The 5,310-nt window shown below is 42.7% G+C and overlaps 1 long non-coding RNA gene across 2 annotated transcripts in view; it reads left to right on the top strand.

The window, feature by feature from the left end:
- The window catches only part of LOC122550312, a 6,397-nt gene extending 2,700 nt beyond the window's left edge, over positions 1 to 3,697 (top strand). For both annotated transcript variants that reach the window (XR_006311811.1, XR_006311812.1), the window contains exons 2-3: positions 2,920 to 3,041; positions 3,291 to 3,697. This is a non-coding gene — a long non-coding RNA (uncharacterized LOC122550312). The remainder of the gene's footprint in view (positions 1 to 2,919; positions 3,042 to 3,290) is intronic.
- Positions 3,698 to 5,310: the final 1,613 nt, after the last annotated feature.

The raw sequence follows: 5,310 nt of genomic DNA, 5'->3' as shown, positions 1-5,310 counted from the left end.
GTCTCTAAAGAAGGAGGCCATCTGGTGTGTTCTGTGGTGGAATTGGTCTTCCTGGGAGCAGATATGGCGGAGGCGGAGGAAATGGGGATATGGGATGGCATTTTTGCAAGAGGTAGGGTGGGAAGAGGTGTAATCCAGGTAGCTGTGGGAGTCGGTGAGTTTGTAAAAAAAGTCAGTGTCAAGTCGGTCGTCATTAATGGAGATGGAGAGGTCCAGGAAGGGGAGGGAGGTATCAGAGATGGTCCAGGTAAATTTAAGGTCAGGGTGGAATGTTCACTGTAGTTTTCTGTTGCAGTCCCTCCCCATATACTCATTGCTTTTTCAGTTCTCTTCCATGAAGTGAATGTAGCTCTCTGTTAAGATGACCAACCCTTCACCAAAACAAGCCCAGAACAATAAGCAGGTTGGTCTCCCTCCCAAAAATCAGTTGGAATTGTTTTATTTCCACTATAACAGAAGCACAAGAAACCTAGAAAGGATCATTTGGCAATAATGTTTTAACAACAGTGCTTCCTGCAGATGTCACATTGGTCTGTTTGCTCTTGGATGACTTTCTTTCTTTGATAATGGTTACCATGTGACATGCGGCTACTTTCACTTGGATCTTTGACAGCTTTTTCCAAACGGCTTTTGGAAGCTAATAATGTTGGGGTGTATTAATGTAAGACATACCCACTAATCCTAGAATGAAGACGGAAGAACTACTTTCTTTCTTATTTGTTTAAGCTTTCCACATGGAAAGCGAAATAATTGCCTGAAGTTATTTGTCTTCCGTCACCCCTCACTGCTCCGGTTATGATCCCCTTTCATTCGTCTGAATCGGACTCAGGTGACATAATGTTAGATCTGGACTCACAGTCACACAATGTAATCTTACTAAAATCAGCAAAAGATCTAGGAGAGAGAGAGTGAGAGAGAGAGAGACAAAGAGAGAGAAAAAGAGAGACAGAGATACAAAGAGAGAAAAAAACAGACAGACTGACACTGACAGACAGAGAGGAGGACCTGAAATAATAGGTAAAAGAATATCATTGGGGAGAAAGTTAAAAAATGTGTCAGGGAAGAGGATCCAGAGACAGTCAGTGAAACCTAAAGGAGCGAGGGAGTGGAGGAGAGAAGTTTGGGAGACAGGATGGGAGAGGGATTGGAAGAGGGAATGAAGGAGGGAAACAGAGGAGGGAGCAGACACCTGAGAAAAAGGCAAAGGGGGTACTGAGAAAAATGTGTGAGAGTGACATCACTGGAAAGCTGTGAGCTGATTGGTTGTTGAGCAGCGGCTGTAAGTGTTGGTGTTTTAATTCCAGGGATTTAGAAAAACTTTAATTTTCAATGCGCATACGGAAGGAAAGACTGCGTATTAGCAAAGCAGATAGACAACAGTAAATTTACAGTAAGTAAAGTAACACAAAAATATAAATTAAGGTATCATAGGACAGTTCAGAGTAGCAGAATGCCTATCTTGAGCATGTTGAGTTTTGAGCACTTCTCACGACATTGACAAACCTATATGGAGGAAGTGTCACTGGCTGCACAAGTGTGGGATCCAGGTTTCCGAACTAAGGTCACTAAAGTGTATCTGAGATTCAGAGAACTATCTGGACAACACATTCAGGTTGGTGGTCATACCACAGGCTAGGGGCAAGGAGGCGGAGAGGGAATGGGTGCCCGCTAGACAGGCCAAGAAAAGAAGGCAGACAGTGTAGGAGTCCTTAGAATTCCCATTCGTGATCTCTTTTTCCATTCTGTACATTGATGAAGGTAAGACATCTTTGAAGGGTGTAGCAAGAGCTAAACGTACAGCACCATAGGTGGTCCAGCTCAACAGGATGGAAGGAAGAGAATGGAACAGCAACGCTGATGGAAGTTTCGTCAGTGAGGGGAACAGAAATGCATTTCTGCAGTTGTCAATATGACTCCAGGATATTTTGTTGCTTTCCTTGATTGGGGTAATGAATCTCATATAACTGCCTTTTTAAGAATTTGTTTATAGGATTTGGCTATAATTAGTTGGCCAGCATTTTTTCCCATCCATAGTTTCCCTTGAGAAGATAGTGGTGAGTTGCTGTCTTGAACCGATGCGGGAGGTAGACCCACAATGTTTTCAGGGAGCAAGTTTCAGGAAGTTGAGCGGGATTTGCAGGTGGTAGTGTCCCCACGTACCTGCTACCCTTGCCCTTCCAGTAGTGGTTGTTGGTTTGGAAGAGCCTTGATGAATTTCTGTAGTGCATCTCATAAATGATACACATTGCTGATACTGAGCACTGTTGGTTGAGAGAGTGGATGCCTATTGCTTGTTTATTGTGGGCTGCTTTGATTTGGATGGTGTCAAGTTTCTTGCATGTTGTCAGGGCTGTAATTATCCAGACGAATGAGGGTCACACTCCTGACCTCTGCCTTGTAGATGGTGGGGAGAAAGTGAGGTCTGCAGATGCTGGAGATCAGAGCTGAAAATCTGTTGCTGGAAAAGCGCAGCAGGTCAGGCAGCATCCAGGGAACAGGAGAGTCGACGTTTCGGGCATAAGCCCTTCTTCCTGAAGAAGGGCTTATGCCCGAAACGTCGATTCTCCTTTTAGATGGTGGACCTACTTTGGGGAATCAGGAGGTGAGTTACTTGCTTCAAGATTCTGAGCCTTCATTTTAAACATAGTACTCATGGAGCTAATCTAGTTCAGCTTCTGGTCAATGTCACCCCCCCAAGTTTTTAATAGGGGGACTTCAGCACCTGTAATGCCAATTGACGTCAATGAGTGATAGTTAGATTCTCTCTTGTTGAAGTTGGTCATTAGTTGGCACTTGTCACTGGTGAGTATCAATCTGCATACACTATTGTTTAAGTCTTGCTGCATTTGGGCGTAGACATTTTGTATATGTGAAGTGTTGCAAATAGTACTGAACTTCAATCTTCTGTGCAATCTTCAGTGAATTTACCAGCTCTGACCTTGCGATGAAGTCAGGGTCATTGATGAAGCAGCTGAAGATGGTTGGGACAAGCACACTGCTGTGAAGAACTCAAGCAAAGACGTCCTGGAGTTAAGATGATGGTAATGCCATTCAATTTCAAGGAACAATTGTCAGATTGTCTCTTATTAGAGGTGGGCATTGCCTGGCACTCGTGTGGCACGAATGTTACTTGCACTAAAATGACAGTAGAGTAGCAGTACTGTGATTAAGCTCCTGGCCCAGGGCTCATCTGCTTCCATGTTCATTCTTTTTTTTTGCTTTTTACTTTTGCTCATTTACCTTTTCTTGTCTCTTTTTTTCTCATTCAAAGCCTTTTTTGGTGTCTTCAGCAGGACAAGTGCAGGCCTGGCCTACCGAACATGTACAGCAGTGGCAGCAAAAATGGCGGTTTCTCCTGGTGAACAGAGGCAGTGGAGGAGCCCAGATGATGACCAATGACCAGTGGCAGCATGTGAAGGAGTGTCGGAGGGAGAGTAGGTGACATGAGACCAGGCCCGCAGACCCAGCTCAGACAAAGCAGTTATGGGAGCAGTGGTGACGGTAGAGACGTACCCGTAACCTAAACCTCCGGAGCCCATTACTGAGACCCTGGCCAATATCAAGCATCGAAGAACAGAGGAGTGCAGGGTAACAAGAAGAAGAGGAAAAGATGAAGTCTATTGCAATAAAATATTGCATTTTATTCAGTGTTTCAAGATGGCGCCGGAGCCTGGCAACACATTGTATTCCTCACTCGAATAAAACATTTTTCACTGTATGTTTATTTACATGTGATAATAAATCTAAATTACTTGCCTGCCCAAGCCTGGATATTGTCTAGATCTTGTTGCATTTGTACATGGATTGCTTCAGTATCTAAGTAGTCACAAATGATGCTGAATATTGTGCAATCATTACTTCTTACAACACAATGTACAGAAGATCATTGCTGAAGCAGCTGAATGTGGTTGAGCCTAGGACATTACTCTGAGAACTTAAGGGGCTCTTGTGAAGCAGTAGTGGTGCCCTTACCTCTGAATCAGAAGGCCAAGGTTTAAATCTTACTTGCTCCAAAGGTATATAAAATATATATTGGAACAGGGTGATTTTAAAGTATCTATTCTGAGGGCCTCTTTTGGCACAATGGTAGTGTCCCTGCATTGTGCAGATATGATCATGGAATCATAGAATAGAATCTTAGAATCCCGACAATGTGGAAGCAGGCCATTCAGCTCATCAAGTACACACTAAGCCTCCAAAGAGTAGCCCACCCATATCCTATCCCTGTAACCCTGCATTTAGTATGGCCAAGCCACCTAACTTACACATCTTTGGACTATGGGAGGAAACCAGAACACTTGGAGAAAACCCAGGCAGACACGGGGAAGATATGCAAACTCCACACAGACAGTCACTCGAGGGGGCTAAACTGAGCACCTCCTCCTGCACTGTAATGATTCTGTGAAAAACAGCCAGCAGATGAACCTTTTTGGTAAAACATTGATTATTCATGTGTCTGAAGTATGGGTTAAACATTTTCCTGCTTCTCTTAGAGCACAGATTTATAGCATGAACTATGTAGTCAAGGTGATTAATCCATTTCATTAGTGGTGTTAGGGCTGCTTTTACCAGCTCCAGTGAGGCATAACCACTAGCTAAGCCTCAGGCCTTAGATTTTCAAATCTCCTGGTACTAGTAGAGGCAACAGTCTGAGATCAATTATGTTTCTCAACAACTTGCCTCAGTTCTCCACTTGCGTTTTGTCTAATCTAATGAATACATTTTTTGAGAGCAACAAATCAAAGTGATTCAAAATTTCAGATATCCCAAGATACTCAAAGCCCACTCTCCATAAACAATTTACTATTCAGCCCATCCCGTTGTTTAATCTCTATTATTGGCTGATTAACTGCTCCATAAGATGTTTATTTCTCTTACATTCTATACCTGTCATTTCTTGTAACCAGACCTCACATGAGGTTCCCCAACTTATCATGGTACCAGATGGACATTCCAAATCATTAAGCTTCTGGGTGAGCAAGAATGAATTGACTCCCCTTCTTTATCTTCCTGCCCATTCATTTAGCTGCAGGAAGGTTAATTTAAAAAGGATCCCTCCCTTGACCAAATAAGATTGTTCATCAAAAGAAGTCAATTTAATCAAGCTTTCTCGCATGAACAAAAGGGTGATTTTATTAGTTACTAAACATTAAAGCAATAATAACTCAACGTATATACGCACAGATTAGAAATAAGAAGTGATTCGAATAAAAGAAAGGGCACTTGAAAGACTGGTGGAGGTGGGAACTATTATTATATTTAAGAAATATTTAGATGTTCACTTTAAGTAGATAGCATACAAGGCTATGG

Source organism: Chiloscyllium plagiosum, chromosome 5, assembly GCF_004010195.1.
Source record: "Chiloscyllium plagiosum isolate BGI_BamShark_2017 chromosome 5, ASM401019v2, whole genome shotgun sequence".
In the NCBI taxonomy this organism is placed as follows: Eukaryota; Metazoa; Chordata; class Chondrichthyes; order Orectolobiformes; family Hemiscylliidae; genus Chiloscyllium; species Chiloscyllium plagiosum.
Note: the sequence above shows the minus strand (reverse complement) of the source record. Positions and strands in the feature narration are given on the sequence as shown.